The 20584-nt window shown below is 40.0% G+C and overlaps 1 long non-coding RNA gene across 1 annotated transcript in view; it reads left to right on the top strand.

Annotated features, from left to right (window-relative positions):
* The window catches only part of LOC112405307 (uncharacterized), a 28855-nt gene extending 9637 nt beyond the window's left edge, over positions 1 to 19218 (top strand). The window contains exons 2-3 of the long non-coding RNA XR_003004317.1: positions 16140 to 16254; positions 19143 to 19218. This is a non-coding gene — a long non-coding RNA (uncharacterized LOC112405307). The remainder of the gene's footprint in view (positions 1 to 16139; positions 16255 to 19142) is intronic.
* Positions 19219 to 20584: the final 1366 nt, after the last annotated feature.

Genomic DNA, 20584 nt, shown 5'->3' with positions numbered 1-20584 from the left:
TTGAATCTGTAGATTGCTTTGGGTAATATAGTCATTTTCACAATATTGATTCTTCCAAAGTAAGAACATGGTATGTCTCTCCGTCTGTTTGTATCATCTTTGATTTCTTTCATCAGTGTCTTACAGTTTTCTGAGTACAGGTTTTTTACCTCCTTTGTAGGTTTATTCCTAGGTATTTTATTCTTTTTGTTGCAATGGTGAATGGGATTGTTTCCTTAATTTCTCTTTCACATCTTTCGTTGGTAGTGTATAGGAATGCAAGAGATTTCTGTGCATTAATTTTGTATCCTGCAACTTTACCAAATTCATCGATTAACTCTAGTAGTTTTCTGGTGACATCTTTAGGATTATCTATGTATCATGTCATCTGCAAACAGTGACAGTTTTACTTCTTTTCCAGTTTCTTTTTTTTTTTTCATTTGAACTGATTTTCTCATTAATTTTGCAAGAGAGAGTCGAAAAATTGTTAGCAACAAGTTGTGAAATAGATCTTTTGCTGAAGTTCAATATGTTTAAATAGTTTGGGTTCTTTTGTTTTTTCCCAGTTCAACATTCTTTTTCTTTCAGCAGGTTTTTCATTACTAGCTAAAGCTGATTTACTTATGATTTATTTCAAGTATACCTGGCTTGTCTTTTGAGCTAAAAAGCATAGCTGGCTTTTTGTTGAAATCACGTTTATGTGTTTATTAGTTTATTGTCATTTTTTTCTCCAGTATTTATTGGGAAGCAGTTATATGCCAGGCCCTACCTATGTCTGATGAGTCTCTGAATCTCTGCCCTCAGGAGGTTACTAAGAGAAATAAACAAGTCCAAGATCTCTGTTATGTGCTGGGATTGAGGTAGATTCCAGGAAGGCAGTAAGGCTTGATTGGCTCTTGATGGGGTAGGAGATGGACACAGGGATCCAGCATCTTTTCAGCTCTCTGTCTGTCTCTGTTTCACAGCTGGTTATCTAATCTATATATTGGTCAAGTGTTTTGAAAATTATATTAGAATTATAATATTATCTTGTCATAAATGAAACTATGAATAAATTAATATAATCCTATGGGCTTCTCTAAAGAAACTTTAGAGCATTTAAAATTTTTTTTTCTACTTTAAATAGAAAGTATGGGTTCCTTTTCCCAGACCCATGTTTATCATTTGTGGTTTTGCAATACATGCAATACATGTGTTTTGCAGAGCTGTTGCACTATATATTAATTAAGAAGAGTCCCAGGACACAAAGTGTTTGAAGCTTAGATAGTTGTCGCACTGATATATCTTTTCTTGCATATTCATTGTTGAGTGAAATTGGTTTTATGGTTTTAGTTCCTACTGGTATTCCCAATCTGTCTCATTTCTTATTAAATCTCCTTACTGCCAGTTCCAAATTATTATAAAGTAGTTGTAACCCATGTTGTAGTTTATGGGCTACATAAAATATGGGCTAAAAATAAAATAAAACCAAAAAAAAAGGGGGCTGTGAATAGGGTGTGCTCCTAAACGTAGCAGAGCTGTACCTCTTGCTCTTCCATGTAGCTTTCATGATGAAACCACTGGCTCTGAGAAAGTTAGGAATGAAGAAGACTCTGCTGGTCAAAGTATAGGTTTTTGGCAGAGGGAAATAATTTGGTTGTGTTGTTGCATTATATGACATTTTAAAAAGGTATCATATTCAGCTACTTATAAAAAGTGATTATAAGCCACTTAAAGAAATATCACCTCTCATATTGGTATAAGAAACAGAGTAAAAACTGACAGCCTGAGACTTTAGTATATACCCATTCAATTTAGGATCTGATGGCACAATAAAAGACTATTTAATAATCTTTAATAGGGAAAAGTGTTAGCAGTAGAATAATTGGTTAGCTATGTAGAAACCATGGTGGGTTGAATTGTGTCTCCCCAAAAGATATGTTTAAGTTCTAACCCCCAGTACTTGTGAATGTTACCATATTGGAAAGAGTCTTTATAGATATAATCCAGTTAAGATGAGGTCATGCTGGATTAGAGTGGACCCTAATCCAGCGACTGGTGACCTGATAAGAAAGAGGAAATTTGGACACAGACACAGACAAAGAGAAGAATGCCGTGTGACAATGGAAGCAGAGATTGGAGCGATGCTGCCATAATCCAAGGAATACCAGGAATTTTTAGCAACCACCAGAAGTTAGGAAGAGACAAGGAAGGATCTTCCCCTAGAGCCTTCAGAGAGAGCATAGCCCTGCCAACGCCTTGATTTCAGATTTCTAGCCTCCAGAATTGTGAGGCAATACATTTCTATTGTTTTAGGCACCCAGTTTGCTGTAATTTGTTACAGTAGCCCTAGGAAACTAATACCAAAACTTCTAGGAACACTAACAACAATTCCAGATGGATTGATTAGTAAATATAAAAAGTCAGACTATGGAAACAAAATAAATAAGGTGCAATATTTATCAAATTTCTGGTTGGCAGCAAATATCCAAGTTTAAAAAAATAGCCATAATGGATTGACTAGATAAAGATTTCATTATCTCATCATGTGGTAACAATGTAAACAGAATAAAAAACATGCAACAAACTGAAAAATATTCCCAACATGTGACAAATTTAATAGCCTTAATATATAAATTACTCATACAAATTAAAAAGAAAAACATTACAATCCAATTAGGCAAAAGCACAAATGGTTTATACAGAAAATTTGCAGGAAAAGTACATTTAGCCAGTAAATAATAATGTGGGCCATTGTTTTTTTTTTAAGATTTTTTTTTTTTGATGTGGACCATTTTTAAAGTCTGTATTGAATTTGTTACAATACTGCTTCTGTTTTATGTTTTGGTGTTTTGGTCGCGAGGCATGTGAGATCTTAGCTCCCCGACCAGGGATCGAAGCTGCACCCTCTACATTGGAAGGCAAAGTCTTAACCACTGGATCGCCATGGAAGTCCCGTGGACCATTGTTTATACAGTGCTTATTATGTGTTCAGGTCCTTTTCTAAATGCCTAATATATTAACTTCTAATCTTCACATCATTATGAGATGACTCTGGTCGAGTTATTTAATCTTTCTGTGCCTTTCAGTTTCCCTCCTCTGTGAACATGTCTGAGAATTACTCCACGAAAGATGCAAAGATGTGAGATTGCTAGGTCAACAGAGAATGTGGATTTTCAATTTAATAGAGCCTACCAAAGTTCTATCGAAATTGCCATGTAGATTCCTATCAACACGGTTTGAGAGTACCAGTTTCCCCTGCCCCCCAGCCAATACTTCATAGGTTCTATACTTTCCTTTTTTGCCAATCTGATGGGCACATCACTCTTGCCTCTCAAGAATTCAAATCCTGTTCATCCTTAAAGGCACATTCTCCTTGAAGATTTCCTTCAACTGCTCAGTAAATCATTTTTCCTTCCTCTCAATTCCCTTATCATTTTATCTACTCATTCAACAAATATTTATTGAGCATTTACTGTATGTTCTAGTCACTGCAGTTAAAGCAATGGATAAATCAGGCAAAAATTTCTGCCTTTATGGAGCTTACATTCTAAGGGGGGAAGGCAGACAATAAAAATAAATAAAGTTAAATTTATAGAATATTAAATAGCGGTAAGAACAAAGAAAGCAGATGTGGGGGGGGTAAGAAGTATCAGAGTGGAAATAGGATTGAAAATTTAAATTTATTTATTTATTTTTGGCTGCATTGGGTCTTCACTGCTGTGCGTGGGTTTTCTCTAGTTGCGGTGAGCGGAGCCTACTCTTTGTTGTGGTGCGTGAGCTTCTCGTTGCAGTGGCTTCTCTTTGCAGAGCACAGGCTCTAGGTGTGCGGGCTTCCTTAGTTGTGGTATATGGACTCAGTAGTTGTGGCTCACGGGCTCTAGAGCGCAGGCTCAGTAGTTGTGGCGCATGGGCTTAGTTGCTCCGCGGCATGTGAGATCTTCCCGGACCAGGGCTCGAACCCATGTCCCCTGCATTGGCAGGCGGATTCTTAACCACTACGCCACCAGGGAAGTCCAGGATTGAAATTTCAGATATCATGTCTGAGGGAAATCCTAGGGGAAGCTTACTTGTGCCTTTCTTATAGCATTTATCACTTTCTATTCTATATGTTTATTTTATTTATTTTATTGTGGCAAAATATACATAACAATTTACCATTTTAATCATTTTAAAATATATAGTTTAGTGACAATAAGTACTTTCCTATTGTTGTGCAACCATTACCACTATTCACCTCCAGAACTTTTCATCATCCCAAACTGAAACTCTGTACCCATTAAACTAGAATTCTCCATTCTGCCCTTGCCCCCCCGACTCCTCCCCCCATCCTCGTCCCTAGCAACCCTTTTACTTTCTGTCTATGAATTTGACTACCCTAGGTACCTCATATAAATGGAACCATACAGTATTTGTCCTTCTGTGTTTGGTCTGTGTTTGGTTTATTTCACTTAGGATAATTTCTTCAACCTTCTTCCATGTTGTAGTATATATCAGAATTTCCTTCCTTTTTAAGTCTGAATAATATTCCATTATATGTATATAGCACATTTTGTTTATCCATTCATCTGCCCATGGACATTTGGGTTGTTTCCACTTTTGTCTGTTGTGAATAATGCTGTGAACATGGGTGTACAAATATCTGTTCAAATCTCTACTTTGAGTCCTTTTGGGTATATAACCAGAAGTGGAATTACTGGATCAAATGGTAATTGTGTGTTTGATTTTTTGAAGAACTGCCATACTGTTTTTCATTGTGGCTGCACCATTTTACATTATTACCAGCAACGTACAAGGGTTCCAACTTCTCCACGTCCTTGCCAAAGCTTCTTTTAAATAATAGCCATCATAATGGATTTGAACTGGTATCACATTGTGGCTTTGAGCTGCATTTCCTTAGTGATTAGTGATGCTGAGCATCTTTTCGTGTGCTTTTTGGCCATTTGTGTATCTTCTTTGGAGAAACAGCTGTTCAAGTCCTTTGCCCATTTTTGAATTGGGTTGTTTGTTTTTTTGTTGTTGAGTTCTAGGTGTTCTCTATATATTCTGGATGTTATTCCCTTATCAGATATATAATCCAGAAATATTTTCTCCTGTGAGTTGCCTTTTTATTTTAATAATAGTGTCTGTTTTAGTCCATGTGGGCTACTATAACAAAATTACCATAAACCAGGTAGTTTGTAAACAACCGAAATTTACTTTTCACCATTCTGGAGGCTGGGGAGTCCAAGATCAAGGTGCCAGCAGCTTCAGTGTCTGGTGAAGGCCCACTACCTGGTTCATAGATGGCAGTCTTCTTGCTGTGTCCTCACATGGCAGAAGGGATGAGGGAGCTCTCTGGAGTTCCTTTTATAAGGGCACTAATCTCATTCATGAGGGCTGTGCCCTCATGACCCAGTCACCTCCCAAAGGCCCCACCTCCTAATACCGTCACCTTGGGGGTTAGGATTTCAACATAGGAGTTTTGAGGGGACACAAACATAGCAGTGTCCTTTGGTGCACAAAATTCTTAATTTTTATGAAGTCCAATTGGCCTATTTTTTCTTTCATAGCTGTTCTTTTGGTGTCATATCCAAGAAATCATTGTCAAACCCAATGTCATGAAGCTTTCCCCAGTTCTAAAAGTTTTATAGTTTTAGAGCTTGTGTTTAGGTCTTTGATCCATTTTGAGTTAATTTTGTATGCGGTGTTAGGTAAGAGTCCAGTTTCATTCTTTTGCACGTGGATATTAGATGTTCATTTTTATTACATTTGCTAATTTTCCAAATCGCAAGAAGGCCTTTTGAGGACAGCACTGTGTCTTATAATTCTTTATATCCCTTACAGTACCAGGCATTTAACAACAGCTTAATGCCCTCTAAAAAAATGCTTTGTTGTTCCTGACTATTGAATTGAATTGAAAATATTAGTCTGTTTGTACCCTAATTGTTAGGACGCAGCACATAATTGGCATTTTTTAAATGTTTATTAAAATAAGAATTAAATATATTCTTATTCCGAGAGATCTCATTGTCAAAGAAAGGTTATTTTTTCAATTAAGTAATATTGAGAGGATTGGAGAATGAGTAGAGTATTGTAAATGTTGTATTACATAATACACATATGTAAAAGGAGGATGACATAAATAGCAAAAAATAATTTGCATAGCCACCTTCAAAACAAATATTTCCACTTTGAAGAAGATGAATTAAAACTAGGAATTCACCATTTTTCTCTCCTTGAAATCTTTTTGAAATAATCTAGTTTTGTTTTGTTTTTTAAATAAGAGCTCTGGAAAACCAGGAAGGTGATGTGATAGTTATATAAAAGTGTTCCCAGTGAAACAGGCACATTGGTACTCAGGTCCTTGTGTAGTTCTCCTCTCATATTGAAGCAGGACTTTAGCCAATAGAATACCAAGAGTGGTACTGGACCATTTTGTATCTAAGCCTTTAAAAGTCCTGGCAGCTTCCTCTTTTACACTTGCAGGGAAGGAAAGAAAAACTTTTTTTCTGTATCCAACTTAGGTCATTGACTGGGGCCCTGCCAATTAAACTGCCTAAAGACAGAGAGAAGAACAAAAGAATTTTATTAACACTTGCATTATGTGTATGCTCAGTGATGAGTTGCTCAAAGGAGTGGCTAGAACTTGGGCTTGTATGGCATCTTAGCAAAGAACAATAAATTTGTAGAGAAGTGACAGGACAAAGGGAGATGGTTTTAGGCTTCCAAGGGTGACAAACTATGGGAAGGTAAATATGTGGGGGAAGCTAATGGAGTGAGGTTGGTTTCTGCAGGTCCATATCGGTGTTGACTTTCCGTCTTTTTCATGGCCATAAAACTTCCCTGGGAGGGGGAGTTATGGCAGCTCTCATTTCTCAGAAGTTTCTGCTTTTTGTCAGGTAAGGGAAGTTCCTGGAAGGTGTCTTTCTGCACTTGTCAATTCTCATTTGCCTCTAGCTCAAAATAATCCTTATGCCAATGGCGTATTTCAGGGTGGCATATTCTGGCCCCTACCCACTCTTGGAAGCTGGCCACCATGTATGAAGTCCAACTACCATGCTGTAGAGAGAGGCCATGTAGAAAGACCTTGGAGGATGAGATACCCCTGAGGATGGAGAGAATGGCCATTTGGAGAAGCGCCAAGGGGCCAGATATGTGAGATCATCTCGGATGTCCCCATGGAGCTTAGCCGTCTGAGTGTAACTGCGCGAGAGACCTAAAATGACACCAGGAGAAGAACTGCTCAGCTGAACCCAGTCAACACATAACGTCATGAGAGATCTTAATAAGTTAATGTTTTAAGCCATGAAATTTTGGGTTGATTGATACTTGGCTATCATTCTAGAAGCTATAAAGCATCTGGAAGTGGACTGACAGTAAACAAACAAACGCAGGTAGACCTCCCTATATGTGTTCCAGGCTCAGAGCAGAGGCAATGCTATCAGGAGCCAGCCCAGAGATGCAAAGAATTGGGGTGGGGTTGTGAACTTAAGGACCTTCACTTTGCTAGGCGAGCTGGCTAAGGGAGGGGTGCGCCACATCCAGCTCCTGGATCAGGCAGTAAGGGGTTTGGTGGCTGCAGTGACCCTTCAGGTTGCCATGGTAAATTGAGCATGTCATGACAAGTCCAGCATATCACCACTGCAGTAACCTCCTGCAATATCTCTAATATCCAAGGACAGAAGCTGGCATGTTTGGCAATTTTTTAACGGTGGCAGGGAGGGCATCAAAGCAAAGAATTTAGAGAACTCCATTTATCTTACTTGAGAGAGTTTCCAAACTGTCTCTAGGGAGGTGCGTAGCTGAAAATATTCCAAGAGCAAAGGTCAAGGCTTACTGAGATTGATCTCACCAAATGAAGCAGGATGTGAAAACAAACAAAAAACACAACAGGAGAGATCATTTAGCCAGTGTAATAATAACAGCTATCACTTAAGTACCATTTACTATGTGCTGAAGGCCACTGCCCCAGTTCACTCACAACCTCATAAAAAACGGTGACAAAAATAAAAAAAAAAAAAATCTCTCCCCCAAAACCTAAAAAAAAAGGGAAAAAAAAAAAAAAAAAAAAAAAAAAAAAAAACGGTGACAAAGAGGACGGCAGTGGTCTGATCCCAGGGTTTTCACTATTAACCACTGGTCCATATAAACAGAATGTGATAAAAGTGACCATTTCAAATCAGTGGGAGAAGAATGGATGTTTCAATAATAGTAAGCTTGTACTGCAGAAATTAGGCCAGTTACAGAAAGGGGTCAGTGCTCCAGCTAACTTCATTCACAAAAAAGAGCATTAAAATGAAGACAGAAATAAACCATGTGCTATGTTAATATCTCTAAGTAATAGAGCATGCTTACAAATTGATAAGAAAATCTCTAATAGGAAATTTGCCAAATGATAGGGACAGGCAATAAACAAATATAAAACACAAGTGGGGCTTCCCTGGTGGCGCAGTGGTTGAGAGTCCGCCTGCCGATGCAGGGGATACCGGTTCGTGCCCCGGTCCGGGAGGATCCTGCATGCCACGGAGCGGCTGGGCCCGTGAACCATGGCCGCTGGGCCTGCGCGTCCGGAGCCTGTGGTCCGCAATGGGAGAGGCCACAACAGTGAGAGGCCCGCAAACTGCAAAAAAAAAAAAAAAAAAAAAAAAAAATTGTAAAAAAAAAAACACAAGTGGTCAATATACACATTAAAAAAAATTACATTTCAACTCAACACAAGAGAAAAGAACACTTGTCCTTTAGATTGGGTTGTTTGTTTTTTTGATATTGAGCTGCATGAACTGTTTGTATATTTTGATTAATCCCTTATTGGTCACTTCATTTGCAAATATTTTCTCCCATTCTGTGGACTGTCTTTTCGTTTCGTTTATAATTTCCTTGCTGTGCAAAAGCTTTTAAGTTTAATTAGGTCCCATTTATTTGTATTTATTTTCATTACTCTAGGAGATGGATCCAAAAAATATTTCTGTGATTTATGTCAAAGAGTGTTCTGCCTATGTTTTCCTCTAAGAGCTTTATAGTATTCAGTCTTACATTTAGGTCTTTAATCCATTTTGAGTTTATTTTTGTGTATGGTGTTAGGGAGTGTTCTAATTTCATTCTTTTACACGTAGCTGTCCAGTTTTCCCAGCACCATTTATTGAAGAGACTGTCTTTTCTCCGTTGTATATCCTTGCCTCCTTTGTCATAGATTAGTTGACCATAGGTGCGTGGGTTTATCTCTGGGCTTTCTGTCCTGTTCCATTGATCTGTATTTCCGTTTTTGTGCCAGTACCATACTGTTTTGATTACTGTAACTTTGTAGTATCGTCTGAAGTCAGAGAGCTTGATTCCCACATCTCCATTTTTCTTTCTCAGGACAGAATTTTTTGAAATAAAATATCAGTACTCACTATTAGCAAAGGTGAAAAGAGGTGGCCATTTTCTTACACTGTTTATAGACAAATGAATTGCAATATTCCTGGAAAGTTAAATGGCAATATGTAAAAACATCTTTAAGGTTTTTATAATTTTTCATATAATAACTCTACTTCTAGATATTAGTTCTAAGGAAATATCAGAAATATGAACTCCCTTTTATAAACAAGATTTATATATCCTCATTAATTACAATAGTAAAAAACTAGAAGGTGGAAATAGCCCAACCGTTGATCACTTAGAAGAATGATTCAACAAATTACATTGTATACATTTGATGGAATTGCTTAATTATTGTAAATCATGATTTTGAAGCATATTTACTAACACAATAAAGTGGCACTTATTCATTTATTTGTTCATTCTGCCAATATGTATTGAATAACTAACACGTGTCAGGCACTGTTATAGGTGCTGTGTTTTCATAATGAACAGAACTCCCTTCTGGAACAACTGCTGTTCTGGAACATACATTCAGTGAGGACAGAAAATAAAAAAGCAAATGTATTATGTCAGGTGGCAATAAATGCCAAGAAGAAAAATAAAATCAGAGCAGAGGAGGGTTAATACCGTTAAAATATGAGAGAATGATACAGTGTTAGGAACTGTTTATATATTATAATCCTGGTTTTGTAAATAAATAAACAACCACCATTACCACCACCATGATAAATATATGTACATAAAAACAGAACAATGACTTGAAGAAAAAAAGAATCAGAACATTCACAATGGTTAGCCCAGGGTAGTAAAATAAGTTGTGGTTTTCATTTTTTTATTTTATTTTTAAAAAATATTTTTTAATTTTTAAAAATATTTTATTTATTTTTGGCTGCTTTGGGTCTTAATTGCCACATGCAGGCTTTCTCTAGTTGCGGTGAGCAGGGGCTACTCTTTGTTGCAGTGTGCAGGCTTCTCATTGCAATGGCTTCTCTTGTGGAGCACAGGCTCTAGGCGTGCAGGCTTCAGTAGTTGCAGCACGCGGTCTCAGTAATTGCAGCATGCGGGCCCTAGAGCACATGGGCTTCAGTAGTTGTGGTATGTGGGCTCAGTAGTTGTGGTGTGCAGGCTCTAGAGTGCGCAGGCTTCAGTAGTTGTGGCATGTGGGCTCAGTAGTTGCAGTGTGCAGGCTCTAGGGCACATGGGCTTCAGTAGTTGTGGCACGTGGGCTCAGTAGTTGTGGCTCGCGGGCTCTAGATCGCAGGCTCCGTGGTCGTGGTGCACGGGCTTAGTTGCTCTGTGGCATGTGGGATCTTCCCGGACCAGGAATTGAACTCAGGTCCCCTGCATTGGCAGGCAGACTCTCAACCACTGCACCACCAGGGAAGTCCCACTTGTGGTTTTTAAATATGTTTTCATTTTTCCAAAATGTCAATAAAGAACTTTTATTTAGCATTAGAAAAGTAAACCACAACACAAATTATTTAAATATTTGTTGAGTTACATTTAAAATGGAAATATTATATTTACATGTTTATTGTTAAGCTTACTGGCTTAGAAGAACACAACACTTGCTAAAACCCATAGAATGTACAACACAGAGTGAACCCTAATTTGTGCCGTGGACTTTGGGTGATAGTGGTATGTCAGTGCAGTTTCATTGCTCATAAAGAGCATACCCTGTGGCACAGAATGTCCACAATGCGAGAGGTTGTGTGTGTGAGAGGACAGGGAATACATGGGAGCTCTCTGCTTTCCACTCAGTTTTGCTGTGAACCTACAACTACTCTAAAAAAATCAAGTCTATTAATTAAAAAAAAAGAACACAGCAACCGTAATAATGTCAGGCATAGGACTTCTTTAAGGAGGGAATTTTTAAATACCCTTTATCTTGGTAAATTTGGCATAAATTTGGCACATATCTGTCCTTCAGTCCAAGAAGTACAGTTTTTCAGTATCATGTGAAACGTTTACCACATTTATAAGGGTATTTATATTTATTTAAATACCAGGTCTGTCAGATTGAGGTACAAAACCAATGCCTATTTATTACCGAATAAGAAAGTTCTGGTCACATGGGCTGGAATACGCGTATTGCTATAAGCAACATATTTTCTTTGTGAAGGAATGGAAAAACACTATATTATCAGAAGGTGGGCTGGAGAGCCTGAAATTAGAGGAATTAGGAACTAGTTTGATGATTTGATTATCTAAAGTGTTTCTCAAAGTATAAGTCCATTGACTACCTCCATCAGTCTCCCCAAGGATGTTCACTAAAATGGAAATTCTTAGACACTAACCTAGATTTACTGTATCAAAATCTCCAGGTATGGACCCAGAGTCTGCATTTTTAACAAACATCCAAGATGATATTTATGTGCATGGAAGTTTGGGAACCAGCAGTACTTGGTTCCAGTGTAACCAGGAAAAAGGGTAGTGGTGCCCCTTTTCTACAATATGGGAGACTTTGCCAATAGGAAATTAACAGGTCAAGGGTGTTGGTAAGACTGACTTTTCACTAAATCTACTGGTAGAGTACTGCTAATTTCAAACTCTGAGACTGCTTTTCTCTGATTCCCTGATCTTAACTTCATTTGATCGCTGTCAAGTCATGGGAGAAAATCATTCTTTTTTCACTTCATATCACTGCCCAGATTTATTATATACTTTTTATATATTTTTATAGAAGTGTAATTGCATACAGTGACAGTGATAATTTGATGAGTTTTGACAACTGCAGATATCCGTGTAACCAGTACTCCAGCTGAGTATGCCATCACCCTAGGAGGTTCACTACGGTCTCTTCCATTCTATCCCTGCCCCTATCTATCCTGGCAACCACTATCATGATTTCTCTCCCCACAGATCAGTTTTGCCTGTTCTATAATTTCATGAAATGATGTATTGACTATGGGATAACTCCATAATTTTTATAAAAGACAGTGACACTCATTTTTCCAAGTTCTTTTAAGAGAAAGCACTCTAGACAACCCTTGGAAAACTCCAACACATTTCATTTTGTGTTGGTAAAGGTGGAATACCTTACTAGAAGTATAAACAGTATGCCGCTGAGGACTTTAGAAACTATTCTTCTGTAATTAGTTAGCTAGTTTTAAGCCTTGAACTAGACATATTTCAACTAAAAGCACTCTGATACTAGGAGAGTATGCAGATGATCCAAATGGAATCAATTCTTCTGATCCGAAACAGTGATACCCCCAATCTCCTGTAAGAATTTGGAGATCAACTTGCTAACATGCTATTGGTAATACTTAGGAAGAAGGAAGAATGTGTGGAGATAGGCAAAAGAATGCCACTTGATCCATAGACTGTGGACCACCAAGTTTGGTCCTGTATTAGCTTTCAAAAGGGATCAGTAACATCTTCCCCAACCTTGGATTTCAACATATTCTTATCCACTTTTGTCTTTGCAGCCCCACAATTGCAGTCTTTTTCAGACCCTAAAAGAGAAATTTGAGAAATAATACATCCTTTCTACCATCCATTACCATAATTCCCTTGTACCTGTAACACATCCTCTGGTCCTTGCCAGTTTTGCATGCTTTGATTCCTCCAGGATTTTAACATTCCTGCTACCATTTGTATGGTTCTCTGTCACTCTGATCACTTGCCTCTGTCTTTTTGAGTGTTCATTCTATATTCTAGTTTAAAGAGCTCTGTACCATCTCTCTAATTTCTTTAAGAATATCCCCACCTCTTTTCCCTTCTTTGGAATTGCCCAAAGTCATGCTTCTGAGCACTTCCTGGTACTGTCTTCTTTTGGAAACTTGTGGAATTATGCCTATTTTAAAAGATATTTTAAGTCTAGCTTCCTTAAGTCCTCTGTATGCATTTTATCCAGCTCATCCTTGTCTTCCCTTGAAGACGACATGGCCACATTCTCCCAGGGTCTCATCCCTTCCACTCTAACAAATGGCTTCTTCCCATTGGTTGGAATCAGTCAGAGCATAGTTATTTTTATTCTTTCCTCTACCTTCTAGGATGTGAAGGCAAGTGAAAAAACTCTGCTTTTATCTGAATGAGATATCCAGAATGTTATCCCCAGCGTGTGTGCTCTGCCAATTTTGTGGCTTTCCCCCATGTGGCTCAGCTCAGTTTCCATAAAAACATCACTTCTGTTCCTCTCTCCTTTCATCTTCATCCAAGTGTTCAGGGATTCCTCTGAATCTATTGTTATTACAGCCTACAATGCTGTTCCATCTCCTCTCAACAGGTCTTTTGTGCACAGCACACTCTTCTATCACTATGTTCCCATGGACCTGTTCCATCCTGCCAACTCTCTTGGTATCTATGAGGTCTTGTTTGTCACCCTGTGCTGTAATCTCAAGGTTACTATGTTCTGTGCATGATATCAGGACATCTGCTGTCTAGTTTGTTTCTGATGTCCTTCCCAATAGTTTTCTCATGGAATCACTCGGCACCTCCCTCACTGTTGAAATTCTTCCCAGGCCTTCCTTCGTGTCATCCATGGAAACCCATTTCAGTTTTATGTAGGTGTTTTTTTCTCCTTTCCCATCTGTTTTCCATTTACAGCCCTTTTGGCCAGATGAGTTGGTCTCTGACTAAACACATTCTTTTCACTCTTTGAAAAATGCTCTCCATTCTTAGTCAAATATCCTTCATTCCTACATTTGAAGCTGTGTCCCTGAAATGAAAATTTGCACCAAGTGTGTACCTGGCCATTCATTTTTTTAAAAAATTATTTAATTATTTACTTATTTAATTTTTGGCTGCATTGGGTCTTTGTTGCCGCGCCTGGGCTTTCTCTAGTTGCGGCGAGCGGGGGCTACTCTTCATTGCAGTGCGCGGGCTTCTCATTGCACTGGCTTCTCTTGTTGCGGAGCATGGGCGCTAGGCATGTGGACTTCAGTAGTTGTGGCACACAGACTTAGTTGCTCTGCGGCATGTGGGATCTTCCCGGACCAGGGCTCAAACCCGTGTCCCCGGCACTGGCAGGCGGATTCTTAACCACTGCCCCACCAAGGAAGTCCCCTGGCCATTCATTTTTCATGTCACATTTTCGTTCTCCACATTTGTGCCCTAAGTCTTCTATGTTCCAAATTTCACAGCATCTTGAGATGCTTCCATCTCTGTTTTGACGGCTTTTCATTTCCCTGTAACTTGGCAGTTGATAGTTTGACCAGCCTCAGCAGGCTCTGCCATATGCCAGATTCATATTCCGTGAAATAACTCCTCTTCCTGCATGACTTAATTGTGTCAATTCATAGATATTACCATATCCCTCGCTCGGAGTCCCCAAATTCCAGCATATGACTTTTCCTCTGTAGCTTTACCATTCGTGTGTCTTACTCCTCTGTGGGAAAGGAATATCAAAGGTGGTGTAGCGTAGTAGAAAGGAGGCTTGCTCTGCTACTTATTACTGGGCAGCTAAAGAGGAGAAATAACTGGGAATTCCCTGGAGGTCCAGTGGTTAGGACTCCATGCTTCCACTGCAGGGGGCACAGTTTTGATCCCTGGTCGGGGAACTAGGATCCTGCATGCTGCACAGCACGGCCAAAAAAAAAACGACAAATAACTAAAATAAGTGAACTTTCCAAGCCTCAGCTTCTTTATCCTTCAAGTAGTGATAGAATAATAACATTACTAGGTTATGATGATGATTTAATAAGATACTTTATATGAGACCACTTTGTATGCTGAAAGGAACACAAATACAGGTCTTAAGAATAATCATTGGGTAATTCAACCTGCAGAGCACATGCAGCAGCCATGAGAGGTTGCTCAATATTTGCTCCAACCCTGTATTAACTCAAATATTGAGTGCCTCCTAGAAGCCAGATTCTCTAAAGAGAAACAGAGGCAGGCACACAAAACTCGGTGGTCGAGTTCTTAGCCAGGAAGAAACTGAATTCAGGAGTACGTCCTTTCCCCAGAGGATTAACATGGGCATTGTGGTAGCCTATGCGCTGCTCACAAACGTCTGTGCCATGCTTTGTTCTTTGGATTTTAACACCATCCTGCACAAGTGTTCCTGAGCATCCCAGAGGTCATCCCAGTGGTGTGCAAGAATCTGCTTATTTTCTAGAACTCCAGGCAGTTTGGACCTCTAGCTCATGCAGGATCCACCCTAAGCTAACTTCATCTGGGAACTGGCCACAGTACCCCTTCTCCACCGTAACCATGATGGGATGGCATGGCTCTCTAGTTAGTTTGTTGGACAACTGTAAGAACAACTAACCATGATAATAGCACCTTCAAGTCTCATGTTTTGAATACCTACCATGTGTCACATAGTCTGCTAGGCTCTCAATATACATCACTGTTTTTCAACCATTTTTTAAAAAATTATTGTTCCCCTAAGGAGCCTTTTTAGACATGTTTTTCTTAATATCCCCTCCATGAAATTTTAATACCAAAGACTTACTGTATTTGTTTAGGCACTATATGTATGTCAGTATTATCTGTGCTTTATATGTAAAAAGAGAGATTTTTTTCACCCTCTCCCCTGAGAACAAATTTTCACCCCCTTGAGGATGATGTTACCTCCCATAGAGAATGCATTTTTTAAATATATATAATAGGTATATATGTGTATATATATGTATTTATTTTTCCCCTTCCTGTAATCATTCCCCAAATAATTTCTAAACTGTTTGCTCAGTCTCTGAAACTGTTGCACAACTATTGACCCCAGGGAAAGAAAGTTGATGTGGAGGTAACAGAAAACACTCCATTTGAGGTAAGCCTGCATTTTCCACGTAGAGCCCAGCCCCCTGGTCAAGCCTGCACAGACTCTAGCTTGATGCAATCCTGTGGTCTCTCTCGACACACACTCATTTCTTTGTGACCTCCTCCCGCAGGATCTTGAATGGGATGCTAGACATTGCTCGTGAGAAACCCGAGGAGGATACTAAAAAGACAGCCACAGTTTTCCTCATGCCTGCCGCCAAGTTTCTTGAGGGCCCAGCTGTTGGGGTAAGATTTTGTAGAATTTTTATTTATTTTTATTATATTTTAGAATTTATATATAATTATATATGAGTTATATATAATTATATGTATAAATTCTAAAATTATATATATGTATAAAAACCTCTGAGAGGGCTTCCCTGGTGGCGCAGTGGTTGAGAGTCCGCCTGCCGATGCAGGGGTCACGGGTTCGTTCCCCGGTCCGGGAGGATCCCACATGCCGCGGAGTGGCTGGGCCCATGAGCCATGGCCGCTGAGCCTGCGCGTCCGGAGCCTGTGCTCCGCAACGGGAGAGGCCACAACAGTGAGAGGCCCACGCACAGCAAAAATAAATAAATAAACCTCTGAGATTTCAGATACCGTCTTAGTTTTCTGTAGTGTCAAAGGGCTAGAAAATTTGGAAATGGGGGAAGGTAGTGGTGGAAGGATGGATGGGTGAAAGAGAGAAGGAGAGAGAGGAGAGGAGAGGAGAGGAGGGAAGACTAGAGGGCTGGGGTTGGGAGGAAAGAGAAAGAAAAGGGGAATGAGGGAAAATGTACTGGAAAGAGCAAGGGTCTTGGAATCAGACAACTAGCTTGTTACTTTGTGACCTTGGGAAAGTTACTTTAACACTCTAGGTCATTAATACTTGCTTTCTAAGATCTGTGTTCCTATGTACAATATCTGGCATATACAAGGTGCTCAACTGTGTAAGCATTATTATTCCACATACACGTATAGGTAATAAAAGGAATTAGAATCAAATAAATTTGCCAGTCAAGTTTTCTCATCTTAGAAAAGGCTTATGCATACCAGTACAAATGGGTACAGCCACAAGGCATTCTGTGACCTCAGGAGCAAAGGCTGATGGAAGAGGAGCCTTTGTGAGTTTCTGAGGGACCCAGTAAATAGCACCCCTTTTCCCCATTCAGTTTTTAAACCAGTGAGAAATAAGACCAAGGAGTTAGCAGATGGAGGCTAATATATGGCCCTCATTATGATCAATGCTACTTTACAGAGCACAGCTTCTATCTTTGAGCAAGTGGGGTTCTTAATACCAAACTCCAGAATTTGACCAACTTGCTCATCAGCCTCAGGCAATACCAGAATATGGCAGACTTCCCCATGTGGAGAGAGATGCCCCCTGTGGGTGGCTTCTAAGAAAAGGAACAGAAGCAGGAGCTAGGCCATGCATGATTTCTTTCTCCTTCTAAACTCACCAACCAGGGAAGTCAGTTCACCTTCCGCAGGGAAGGAATGTGTCAGGAAGCAGAAGAGGCCAGGTGTGGTATGCTAATGATGTCCCTCCACTTGGACAGGATTAATCGGGGGTGGTGAGGGTAGGGGTGGGAGTATGAGCTTCCCACCCTCCAACCAGCTCTCAAAGTCAGTAATGGGGTGTTTGCAGAACTGGGAGAATTAATGAGACTCTACAGCTGGCCTTGGAGTGGGAGGAAGGGACACTGTAGTGTGCTTCAAAATGTTTAACAATTAGCTCTCTAGAAAAAAAACTATGTCCATTTATAAATTTTACTGATGTAAAGGGTATGCAGCACACCATTTATAAATAATAATAAAATATACAATGCTCTTTATTTTTTATTTATTTATTTATTTTTTTTGCGGTACGCGGGCCTCTCACTGTTGTGGCCTCTCCCGTTGCGGAGCACAAGCTCCAGACGCGCAGGCTCAGCGGCCATAGCTCATGGGCCCAGCCGCTCTGCGGCATGTGGGATCTTCCGAGACCAGGGCACGAACCCGTGTCCTCTGCATCGGCAGGCGGACTCTCAGCCACTGCGCCACCAGGGAAGCCCCAATGCTTTTTATTTTAAATTCCATATAGCCAGTTGATTCACACTAAATGTCTTCATTGATTTTTTGCTGAACTCTTGTATCCATAGCCAACCTATGGTTGCAATTCAACTATGATTTGACAAGTGTAGTAATTTCCACCACCCAGATACCAATAGATATAAACAACTCATGAGCATAGAAAATAGTAAAATTTAGTAAGATTATTAAGAAGGGATGAGTTTTGAGTATTTATGGCCTTTGTTTTTAATGTAAGTTAATTTTAAGTTTATACAATTTAATTAAATTAATTAATTTTTTTTTTGCTGTATGCGGGCCTCTCACTGTTGTGGCCTCTCCCACTGCGGAGCACAGGCTCCGGACGCGCAGGCTCAGCGGCCAATTTTAATAATGACAGTGTTTAACAGTACAACTTGTAGAAAGCCTAAAAATGTATCAGTTGGCACACCACCGAGGAATGTCCCACAGTTCTAATTATGTTTTTTACAGGTGTGGCAAATTACAGTTTAATCCCCACTTAAGGAGATATTTGGGTAGCCACCTGGCATGAGAGGTGGGCTGGCTGCAGGGATCTCCAAGCAGGAAGAATGGCATCCACCAGGGGGCAGTGTGCTTCCAGGTGGTCCCTCATAGAGGGAGCCAGACCTCAGCCTGCAGTTACTAGAGGAAGAAGGATAAGGGCCACATCTGGGGGCAGAAGGCTGAGACTCAGGGCTTCTTTCTGGGTATTGACCAGGGGAGCAGTCAGGAAAGCAAAACAGAAGTCCTGAGGTGCCATGGGAGAAGAAGTGAGTGGAGAAGCCTCCTGCTGCCTGTACCCATCTGGCAACAGGGCAGCAAGGCCCATTCCAGACCCCACTCTCTGTGGGGGGTGGAGACTCACCCAGGACAGAGGATGAACTTGGGCTCGGGAGCGTGAGTGGGACAGAACTTAAATTACCCCAAATGGGGCTCAGGGCCTGTAGTTGAGAGGGCCAGGGAGGAGAGACCAATACTAGAAGTGAAGCAGAATTTTCTAGTCAGTTAAACAATTTGGAGCCTTGGAGGACTCAAGCAGGATCACAAAAATCCAGTTTCCAGACTGTTCTCTTTCCTGCACACAGGGTCTGTGGTTGAGTTTTTAAGCAGGATCAAGTTACAAAGCGCCACACACCTATCCACAGGGGCTCTGATATGGTAAGTACTTTATATGTGATTTTTCCTTTTTCCATTTTGTATGCTTGTGGTCAGTTTCTGGAAAGCCCATTTCAGGCTAACTGCATCTTTCAGGAGCTTGGAAGTTCAATGTCTTGGTGACTTAGTTTTTCCTACATAAGATAAATCCTGCCACCTTAACAAAGCAAAAGCAAAATTGGTACCTGGAAAAATTGCATTTTCTTATCAGTTTGGGCAGAATTGTCCCTAAAATGTTATAGATTATTCCAATCATTTATATAAAATAAGTTTTTGTTTGTTTCTCTACACTCACCTGATAGGAGATTCCGTTTGCTTACTTGTTTTGTTTATGAGAGTTTAGCTTCGTATTGAAACTTGAAAGCCAACCATTTCAGAAGAGATGTGCTTGTCTCTTTGCTTGTTTCAGGCATAAATTGCTCCCGGGCCACAGGATAAAAGTCACTTCATAACTGGTGTATGGACCTTAGGTCAATATAAGATCACCAAATTTAGTTTGAGACAATATGTGACTTCATCTTAGATTGCTATTTTTAACAGTTTATGAACACAGTGGTTTACTAGCAAAAACGAGAAAACGGCAAAATTTTGGTGATTAACGTCTATCATAAATTAGTGTTGCAGGAGAAGGGGGAGCGAGAGAATGGTCATGTCCCAAGTCTCGGGCGAGTTCCTGGGACAGGCCACCAAGTGAGGGTCCTTGGTCTCTCATAGGAAGGAATTCAAGAGCGAGCGAAAGTAAAGTGAAAGCAGGTTTATTAGAGACAGACATATTCCACAGGCATAATGCCGGCTGTATCAGAAAGTGATAGCGGCCCCGGGGTATGGAGTTGTTAGTTTTTATGGGCTGGGTAATTTCATATGCTAAGGAGTGGGAGGAATATTCTAACTATTTTGGGGAAGGGGTGGGGACTTCAGAAATCGGGCCACCGCCCACTTTTTGGCCTTTTATGGTCAGCCTCAGAGCTGCCATGGTGCCTGTGGGGGTGTCATTTAGCTGATGTGTTACAACGAGCAGATGCTCAGGCTCAAGGTCTCCTGGAGGTCGAATCTTCTGCCATCTTGGGCCTGGTCGGTTTTTACCAGTCTTTGTCGTATCCCGTTTTTCTCAATGGCTGTGTCATTCTTTTAACGGTTGTGCCTGCCCCCATTCGTTCCTGTGTCATTCGTTCAAGTTGTTAAATAATTTATTACAAAAAGTGTTTAAAGATTATCATGTTTCATACAGAATGAGAAAAAAGATAGCTAAAATTAATAAACAGAGTCACAGAGTGTATACTGTTTTCAAACTTAAACATGTTTTTACAGTGCATAATTTTAAACATGTGCAGGGCTTCCCTGGTGGCGCAGTGTTGAGAGTCCGCCTGCCGAT

Source organism: Neophocaena asiaeorientalis, unplaced genomic scaffold (assembly GCF_003031525.2).
Source record: "Neophocaena asiaeorientalis asiaeorientalis breed wild unplaced genomic scaffold, Neophocaena_asiaeorientalis_V1.1 scaffold342, whole genome shotgun sequence".
Classification (NCBI taxonomy): Eukaryota; Metazoa; Chordata; class Mammalia; order Artiodactyla; family Phocoenidae; genus Neophocaena; species Neophocaena asiaeorientalis.
The sequence above is the reverse complement of the archived record's forward strand: the minus strand, read 5'-3'. Positions and strand labels throughout refer to the sequence as shown.